This window comes from Emys orbicularis, chromosome 13 (genome assembly GCF_028017835.1).
Source record: "Emys orbicularis isolate rEmyOrb1 chromosome 13, rEmyOrb1.hap1, whole genome shotgun sequence".
In the NCBI taxonomy this organism is placed as follows: Eukaryota; Metazoa; Chordata; order Testudines; family Emydidae; genus Emys; species Emys orbicularis.
The window spans coordinates 6,929,366-6,940,035 of record NC_088695.1 but is presented as its reverse complement, the minus strand read 5'-3'; positions in this window follow the sequence as shown (position 1 = coordinate 6,940,035).

Here is a 10,670-nt window from a genome sequence, read left to right as displayed (position 1 = left end):
CACACCCCAGAGTCAGATCCTCTCCCACCATTCCTGTGAGATATCGCTCCAGCATTCGCCTTGGTGCCACTAGAGCACGCTCCCTCTTTGGAGTGGCTCGTTTCTTTTTCTTACTTTGTATGTGCACATGTTTATGTGATGAGCTATGGTTAAGAGTATTAATGGAACCTGGGTGAGGAAGTGCAGTGATAACGATAGCCTGATTACAATTAACAATACTATCCACCTTCCAGCAGCATACATATTCCCCCTCTGTCTCTTTACTCAGACTTAGTTCTTTTTCAGTCCGTCATCGGGCACTCACGACTTCTGGGACAGGAACACATTCAGTCTCACTGCGGTTTCCAACAGTCCACCCCAAGTCATCAAAATCTCAAAGGGTGACACCCTGAGGATGTTTTCCTTTTGGCACCTTCCTTCAGTTTCACATACTACTTTTAAAACAGTTCCGGTAGGGTGCTCCTGCTTTACGGCATCCCATCTTGTGGCGTTGTTAACAGTTTCTGTCCAAAAGGTTCTAGTCACCAAATGTGTTCGGTTGATCTCTGTAATGTCAATCAATCCCTTCGCGCTGGGGGTCACCACCAGGACACTCAACAAGATCCATGTCCAAATGGGCATCATATCCTGCAAAAATATAAAGCCACACTCACCTCTCTCCCCTATGGGTAAATGTGTAGTTAATAATAATTTGTTTTTAAAGCAGCAGGCATATAGGTAGCAGCAACAATATTAGAATAGCATAGTTGTAAGACTGGGGTATATCTTTATTCGTCCCACTGTGGTTTCCTATTGGACTGCTCCCCGGCAATGTAATCCTGATTCAATATTCGCAGAATCATTTGATCAGTTTGGGGGACTATAAACAGAAATCTTGTTCCCAAAGGAACGGTGGGTGTGTTATTGGCCCAGGAGATTCCTGGTCCCAGCATCCACAAAGGCTGTTTTCCAACCTGTTCTAGTATCCACAAGGAAGTATCTTTGTCATTCCACCAAATGGTGATTACTTTTCTAATACCCCATGTAAATTGTCCTTTTGCCCTCAACTGTCTGACAGGGTAAGGCCTAGACATTTCAAATGGCTTTAACTGACCCCAGGTATAATACAGTAATAAATGGGGTGCAGAAGGGGCCCGAAGATTAAAGCGTATAAAATTTCCATTGTTCATCTGGAAGGTTTCCATTGTGCTTACCTTAATTGTTTATCCTGTGTATTTTTCAGTAAAATAATCACAGACATGTAATATGCATGTTTAACCCTTATATTCCTTCAATTGCATGGCATGCTCCCACCGAGGTTGTTCCTTGGTTTGGACCAAGTACAGGGAGGGCCCTAATTTATCTCTGATTGGCCAGGGGCCTGACCATTCTGCTTTAGGAAATTTTTTCTTGGCAGCCGGTTCAACTTTAACCATAACATGGCTTCCGATTTGCCACTGTTCGATATCACTGTTTTCGTCAAATGCCTGATTCATTTTTTGCTGTTCTGCAGCTTGTTGTGTTGCGGCTGCTCCCTGAGCTGTGCCCAGCCAGTATTTAAAGCTATTCATCCAGGTGGTGGTTGCCAATGCTGTACGTGTCTCCCAATCTGGGGGGTACAGCAAGTTTTCCCAGCCGGGCATAGGTCTACCAAAAAGTATCTCATAAGGGCTAAATCCTGTCATGCGATCTGGTCGGCTTCGGATCTTCATCAGAACCCATGGGAGTACCATGTCCCAATTTGTTCCCAGTTCGTTACACACTTTAGACAGTTCAATTTTTAGAGATTTATTCATCCTTTCCACCTGTCCCCCAGCTTGAGGGTGGTAGGGGATGTGTAGCGGTAGGGGAATACCGGCCCAGGTACCCATACTTCGGTACACCTGTCTGATAAAAGCGGGGCCATTATCAGAATCAATGCTATGTGGCAATCCCCATCTTGGAAAAATTTCAGTTATTAACATTTTTGCTGCAGCCCAGCTGGTCTCTTTTCTAGTCTGAAATGCTTCCACCCACTTACTGAAGCTATCCACAATCATAAACAAGAATCTGTTTTTTCTAGGGGTGATAGGCAAGGGCCCTACAAAGTCCACCTGTAAGCGTTGGAGGGGTCCCTTTAACGCTTGGTGCATTAACTCTCCACGTCTTTTCCTTCTAGCAGGGTCTTGCTTAGCACATATCAAATAGCCATGAATATGCAGGTTTAAATCCTCTTTCATTGCTGGCCACCATCCTAATTTTTTAAGTTTTTCCAATGCCTCTTCCTGTTTCGGGTGACCTCCCACAGTTGAACCATGGACCCATCCTAAAAGGAGGTACTGCATTTGCTGAGGGATTACTAAAAACCATTCATTTTCTGGTTTTGCCAGAATCAAATCTCCCTCCTTTCTTAACGGGACACTCTGCCACTGTGAGGGACATTCCCTTATCCATTGCTGTATCATGTCATCTTTTGCCTGCAGGTCCTGTAAAAGCTGAATCTCTTTCTGGTTGTTTCCTTCAATTTCTTGTTTTTGCTTTGCTTGTGCCCACGTGGTTACTGCTACGGGAGTCAGCTCCCACAATGTTCCAATAAGGGCTGCTTCTTTAGCCAATTTATCTGCTTGTTCATTTCCCCACTCTAAGGGACCCTTTCCTCTATGGACTTTTATTTTAAGCATCCGGATCCTCTGATACTGCCCTGCCAATTTTTCCATTTGCTGCCACAAAAGTTTGTGTTTAATTTCAGATCCATCGGTTCCTGTAAAACCTATACTATTCCACCATGGCAAATAAATAGTGGTTCCCTTGTAAACATAATCTGAATCGGTTCCTATTATTATTTCTGTTTGTTTATCTTTCATTCTGGCTAAGACTTCTAAAACTGCTGACCCTTCTGCAGACCGTGTTCCTCCTTTAGTCAATTTGTACTGGAAAGAGTTAACTGTCTGCAGGTCTCCAGTTAAACATATCCCTGCAAAGCCAGTAACTCACTTTCCTCCGGTATAATAAGAACTACCGTCTACAAACCAAATTGTTTTCCCAATCACCTGTTCAATTGGGGTTGCTTTAAAAATAGGGTGTGTTTTGGATTCTTGCTGGGGTTCACAGACATGTTCTCGACCGTTTATAGTCAGTCCCCATACAGATATTTCAGGTTCTTTTAGCGGGACTAATTGCACATTTTCGGACATGAGAGCAAAGACCCATTGAATGGCTTGATCTACTCTCACATGTCCTTTAGACAGATTTTCCTTACTGAGTAGTTTTCCCAGTGCATGGTGACTTTTTACAATCACCTTGCTTGCTCCGATGATTGCCTGAGCTTTTTGTAGTGTCCAGTATGCAGCTAGGGCAGTTTGCTCACAGATTCCCAGTTTGTTTTCTGGAGACGTTAATGCTCTACTATACTAAGCTACAGGTCTTTCCCCAGCACCAGTATCCTGTGTAAGCACACTAACAATACAGAAATTCTTAACGCTAGGGTACAAAACAAAGGGGAATTCGTTATTAGGGGCGGCTAAGGTAGGTGCTTCCATTAACCCTTTTTTCAGGCTTTCCCATGCGTTAGTTGCCTCCTCTGTCCAAGTCCACTGTGGTCTTTTAAGTACCTCGTACAGAGGACCTGCTTTCTCTGCATAACCAACCATAAATTCTCTGCAGAAGTTAGTGAGTCCCAAGAAAGACTGCAAAGATTTAGTATCCACTGGCATAGGGAGGTTAACGATATACTTAACCCTTTCCTTATCTACAAATCTTCCCCCTGCACTGAGCCGAATTCCAAGGTATTGCACTTCTCTTTGTTTGAGCTGGGATTTAGAGAGGTTAAGTTTCAAGGCCTACTTTCTGCAGCTAGTCAGCAACCGCTGCATTAACGCTTCGTGTTCTTGCTCTGTTTCACTGACTATTAAAATGTCCTCTACATACTGGACTATTCTTCCCGGTTTTAACAATCCCTCCTTTTCTAGCATATTTCTCACTACAGTATGAAATATTGTGGGTGCGTCACAGTAGCCCATAGGCAAAACATTCCAACAGTATTGTACACCCTGGAACACAAAAGCTGTTCTGTATTGGGACTCTGGGTTTAAAGGTAAACTCCAAAAGCCATTTGCCACATTGAGTACTGAGAACCACTTCATATCAGGGGTTACCACCTCCAATAATTCTGGGTAGGCAGCCACCACTGGTGCTCCTCGTTTGGCAGTTCTGTTTAACCCCCGATAGTCAATAGTTAATCTCCATGTTCCATCAGGTTTTCTAACTGGCCAGATTGGTGCCGCATTAGGTGCCGAACACCTTCTAATCAATTTTCGTTTTTCCAATTCTTCTATTACTTGTCTTAAAGATTCTTGTGCTTCCTGAGGGATTGGGTATTGTTTTATGTATGGGGGTGTATCCCCTTCTAAAGTGATGGAGGTCTGCATTTTCCCCGTATCTAGGGAGTCCGCTGCCCAGACGGCTTGAATCTCAGCCCACCAACCTTCCCGGCCTTTCGGCGAAGGAGTTGGCTGTTTAGATTTTATTGCTTTTACTGTCTGCGTAGCAAGCCCCATAGGGATCAGGTTAGTGTTATTTGAATCCTTGGTTACAGTGAGAGTTTGTCTAATACACATATTTGGAAAATCTAGGATTAATCCCAGTGGCTTAATAGTTTCTGCCCCAATTAAGTTTTCTCTCCCTGCGATAGCACACTTTTCCTGAATGGTATGTACACCAAACTGGAGAGGGAGGGTTTTAACATTATATGTTTGCTTAGTTCCTGATATGCCCTGGATCTGAACGGAATCCCCGATTGGATATACATTAAATTCATCTTTTACTATCGGAATTCCAGCCCCCGTGTCCAATAGAAAATCTACAAGCCCATCCCCACCTCGGCTGCTTAAGTGGGGGCGTCCCCAGACATCTATTGTCATGGGTTGCTGGAAAATGCATTCCGAGTTACAGAGAGGGCTGTCCTATTCTGTTGAATTAGTGACAATCGGGTCATTCAGTCCAGATGCCAAGACCGTCGCCTGAGCTACCTTCATCCCTGTCTTATCTTCCTCCTTTCGAGACTCCTTGCCAATCATACATGCCTGCAACTGTGCCCGCAGTTTCTCAATCTCTCCCTTCAGATCTAAGTTCTCCTGTTTCAAAACTCCAGGCGCTACCCGTTCACTCTCTCCATTTCTTCCTCTGCCTTTATTCATTCCGTGACCTCTCCAACCCCGGCCACAGCCGCGGGGAGAGTATCCAGGACCCTCTGTTTTCCACTGTCCTAACTGTGTACGCCACTCAGTGACAGGAGTTCCTTCCTGTTGTTTAACTGCAGTTTCCACTTTTTCAATCCATTCATTCCAGGTAGGGTGACCAGACAGCAAATGTGAAAAATCGGTATGGGGGTGGGGGGTAATAGGAGCCTATATAAGAAAAAGACCCAAAAATCGGGACTGTCCCTATAAAATCGGGACATCTGGTCACCCTAATTCCAGGGTATATCTCTACCTCCGTTCTTGCACCAAGCCTTCATCCAATCTAACACCCCAGAAGGCATTGCCTCTAACACAAGTTGCTTCAAGTCCTCAAGATTTGTAGCCGCCGCTGTTAACCTAGTGTATGTTTGTATTCTATCAGCTAGCTTTGCCGGAGCTTCCCCTGGCATTCTTGTAATTCCTTTAAGTATCGCTAACTCACTAGATAGCTTAAAATGCTTTTGAACCACAGGTTTAACCATTTGCATAACATTATCATCAAAACCAAGGGTATAACAGTTCAGTGGTCCCAAAAGCGTTTGTACCAGGATTGGTTCCTGTAACATGTCAATTCCCACAGCTTTTAATAACTATGAGCATTTATGGAGCCATGCCATAAATTCGTTAAAATTCTCGGAAGGCGGGGGACCGACGGCTCCAGCTACCGCAGTTAGCTCATTAATTTTTAAAGCATCGAGTCTGGCACTTAAGCCGCTTACTCGAGGCGGGTGAGGTGTGTATGTACTTTTAGATGCCTGATATCTTTCCCTCTCTATATAATTAGGTGCCTGGTTTATTTCTCTTTCTGCATAATTGCCAGGGGACCATGGTTCTCTTAAATTGTCAGTTAGTCTTTTTGTTGCCGTTTCCACTGCATTCCATGGCCTCAATGACGGTGGACCCTCAGTGCGTGGGGTAGTATCAAGGGTAAATTGGGGTGTATGCGGAGTATTGGGGTCAGGTTCTTTGGCAGGGGTTTCTCCCTCAATTTCTCCCATTTCTCCTGTTTTAACTGGAATTGATCTAGGTTTGGGGGAGGGTTTGCCCATACCCTGGTTCTCATCATAAGGTGGCGGATGTGGTGCTGTAGCCCCTGCCCATGGGTCAATAGAGGATGATTCAACTGGGTCATTCCACATGTCCCCACTGCAGCATCCATTCCAATTGTCCCATGTCCCATCTTTTAATTTAGCTAGGGCTACCTGTTTCCATTTCTGTCCCCACACTTCAGGTACAGTAAAAGCACTTGAAGCCTGCTGAACTAAGGGGGACGGTACCTTTGGCTTTTGCAGGTTTTCTACAGCTATCTCTAATCTCTTATTTTCCTGCTGTGTTTGCTGGAGCATATCATGAGTTTGAACTGCCTGTTGCCCTGTTAAAAGGGCTTGGGCTTTCCAGTGCTCGACTGCCTGGGTTGCTTCCTCCAAAGCTTTAGTTACCTCTTCTACTTCCCTAGTCTTTTCCATTACCTGTCTGGCTAGCATAGTGGCGTGCTGTTTAAGCCATCGTACTGCTATAGACATTAATTGCAAAATTCTTGCTTTTTTACTTTTATTATTATTCTTTAAAGCGTCTGTTTCTGCCATTGCTTGACATATGCCAGTCCATGTTTCCCCACTTTCTTTTTGAAATTCATATGGACCCCCTTTACTGGCAATCCAGAGAGTCCAGGAGTTATGAAACTCCATGGGGATTTGAAGGGAGGGGAAAAGGGGGTTCCCTAGCTCGTGGTTTTCTGCCATGTTAGATCACGATTCCTACAGCGGACAGCTTGCTTACTCACCAGATCAGAGGTCAGGGTCACCAGTGTTGTCCGTAGCTACCGGTGTGGTGCTCTACTCTTGTTCGATGATGATAACAGTCGGCAGCATGCGTGTTCCCTCTGACTGCTGCCCCAGCTCTGTGCAGATAGCTGACACAGCAGACCCCGAGAGAACCCCCAATGACCACACACTTTAGTAAGGTACGAAGGAACCCGAGCCTGGTTTATTCTCAAATGAAGCACAGTAATAGTTTCCTATAGACTCTACAGGACATACTACGAATATGTGCCCCCTGGCAATGGACACAGCTCAGTCAGTGGCGGGACTTTCCACTGCCCCCTAGGCTGGCCAAAGAGACGTACTCTGGGACCTACTTTTATACAGTTACAGGACAAATTACTCATCCCTCCTGATGTACTGAGGTACAGCCTCTTGGCTCATTAGGGTCTGTCTCCCCTTTGATCATGTTGTTCCAGACATACAGATCTATCCATCATGCTGTCCTGTCTTTAAAATGCACCTGCCTGTTCCTTGTTATGTCTATGGAGTGTCCTTGTATCGGGTTATCCAGGTGCCATCTTGGCACAAGTTCCTCTTATTAGCACTTATATGTTAAGCACCTGCTTCTAACAACCTTCTTCTCACCAACTTCTGTGAGCGGAGCCTGCCTCTGGCTCACAGCCCAGCTTTTGCTTAGCAGTGCCTGGAAGTACTTTGGTTCAGGCTTCAGGCCTCAGACTAGGCCTCTGACACAAGAATTTATATTTCAGGGCCTCATCTTACTACAACCCCATGACTGTTGGCCCCTTACTGAAACTTAGTGGGGGGGAGAGGGGTTGGTTGGCTTCTCCCAGTACCAAAAGACAGGAAGGGCCAATGAGAAAAGAAAACCCTGAGGCAGGCAGGCCAATGAGGGAGTCAGGTGCCCGTTCTCTGTGTGAGCTGGAGTTGCCTGCCAGAGAAGGACAGAGGAGCAGACAGAGCTGGGTCGGAGGCAGAGCAGCAGAGGCACTGATGCAGAGGGTTGCTGGGTCTGGAGCAGTCTGGAGCTGGGTGCTGTGAGCAACTGTGAAGAGTGAGGGGGGGACCCTGGGCAGCGTAGGATGACATCATGTTTTCCTTTCCCCTTTCCCATTTTTTACTTATTTTTTTTTATTACTTGCTGTTTAATAAATCGTATTTGTTCTGAACTCAATGCGATGCTGAATGGCGACATCAGGGATGCGTCCGGAGTGAAGAGAGCACCCCAGATGGGGATACGACACCCTAGCCTCTGTCCTGAGTGATCGCAACAAAATTGGGGATGAAAACCCCGCAGGAATCTTGGGGCCAGCCTTGTCGGGGTTTCAGACACCGGAGTGGAAGGGGGGGTCTCCAGGTAAAGGGAGTGGGAGCGAGGACTCAGCTCCTTTTGCTATTCGATTCTATCAGGGTGGTGTATAAGCCAGAAGAGTTCCCCACAATAGTAAGACCGTTTCCCCCTCTTACCTCTCTGCATATTTATTGGTTTCTCGTAAAGTTAGTTAGGATTATAGGGGAAAGGGTCAGAGCGGCCACCAGTGAGAGTTGCTGGCCACACTGTGAGGCCACCAAATTTGGTCGTGAGAATCCCTGGGCTAGATGCTCATGATGGGCCCTTCTGACCGTAGAGCCTGTGAGTGGAACAGGAGTCGGACACAGAGATGCTGCAGAGCGGTGGGTTGATCGCTAGGACCCAGGAGCAGCTGGGAGGCGGCTCTGCGGGGAGCGATCGCTGGGCTCAGTCCCGGCAGCAGGAAGCGACTCGCAGCCGCTGCGGGTCTCTGGCTCCCAGGCTCCTGGCGAGATCCCCGAGCCCCGGCGGCTGGTGCTGGGAGCCCGGAGCCCTGGCTGCAGCCGGGAGAGGGGAATCTCCAGCAGGGCCCTTCCCGCTGCTCCCCAGGAGCCTCTCCCAGGGCAGAGCCCCCAGCCCGGCCAGGCCCCTTCCCGGCCCCTGCCCCAGGGGGGGCCCCGCTCGGAGGGAAGGTAAGAGAGACCCGCCCCCCCCCAGCACACCCGGGCTGCAGGGGGAGGAGGATAAAGAGGTGCAGGGGGGTGAGGGCAGGCGGGGGGGGGACGCAGGAGGCGGGTGCTGGGGATGCGGGGTGCAGGCTGGGATGGGGGCCGGGAAGCACTGAAGAGAAGATTGGGCGATGCGGTGGGATTGTGGGGCTGAGGGGTGCGAGGCTGGGATTGGGGATGATGTGAGTGGGGGGCACTGCGAGGGAAGGGGGGTGTGGGGAGATTGGCGGGGGACAAAGGCAAAAACCCAGCCCCCCACACCCTGCTCCCAGCGTGTTGTTATTGTCAGACACACCCGTGCTGGTGGGGTCTGTGTCTCATGAGTTTTGGGGTCTGCCCAGGGCCCTGGTCTGATTTCTGGGCAGGATTCACATCTCAGCCACACCGGAGTCACTGCTGCTTTGGGCAGGCAGGGAGTGTGGATGGGCCAATGGGATCAGCCTCTGCCTGCCTGTCCCTGGGGGCTGCTGGGGGAGTCCAGGGCAGCTCATTCTTTAGGTGATGCCATCAGAGGTCTCCTGCTGTTCCTAAGGGAGAGGAGTTTACACGGCAGTGTGAGGATATCCCCTAAAGTGGCCCCTTTTTTTCTAGCATTTGGCTCAGAGATACTGTTACTGGGAGGATCTGAAGAGTCTGGGGGGGAATCGAGGGGTGACATGGACTGAAGCCCCTTCTGTAACCTCCCCCATCACCCCTCTTGCCCCAGCAGGCTGAGGAATCACGTGCACGTTTTGCTCCAGATGGGCCCGTCTTCCAGGACGCAGGGAAGGGAAATGTCTGTGATGGAGCCAGCTCAGGTAGGGGATTTTCAGGGAGCTCCTGGGCAGGGGCAGGGAGGAGACAAGGTGTGATAAACCTGCTGATTTTCTGAGTGGGCCCATTGGTGACGGGGGAGGGGAGACGGGACATTCTCCCATTTCTCAAACAGGATACAACCCCCTTGCACAGGGCTGGGAGTGAGACCCCACTAGCCTGAGGCTGCTGTGAAATACGAAGGGAAGCTATTGGGATTCCTGTCCCTGTCCCTGGCTCAGAGCTCTGCTTCCCGTATCAGCCTGTGTCTGGCAGGTGTGTGGGAAATGAGAAGACCCTGCCCTGCTCCGTGTCCTGTGGGGGGACAAGGAGCTCTCACCTTCTCCCCACCCCCTGAAGCCTCCTGGCTGCTCTGAGCAGGGTGGGGGTGGGATTCTGCTACTCTGGCGCTCCCAGAGCTTCCATTTCTTTATCCTTCTGTTGCCGGCACAGAGGGCCCAAGGGGGGCAACAGTGGGGTTCGTTGCCCGGTGTGCTTCGCGCCAATGAACACACCAGGGTGGAGAAGCAGATAAAGTTTATTCGAGGTCTCTGAAAAGGCACTAGGAGACCAGCATGTCTCAAATCAAGCGTGCAGATACAAGCAGTTTTTCCCTTTTATACCCAAGTTGTTTACTTCAGCTTAGCTTCCCCCTTCCTTCCCCCCCTCCCCCCCCCCTTCCTTCCCCTGTAGCAGTTACATTAAGCAATGTTGGCTGCTGTCATTGTAGCTTGTTAGTAATTTTCCCTTCTGCAAGTTATCTTGTCCTTCAGCTGGAGACATGTAGGCCCCCTTATCTCTACCGCTTTAGACAGGTTTGAGCTGCGTTGCAACTGACAGCTGACTGTTACACATCCTGCTTTTCACCTGCTGGCATTTT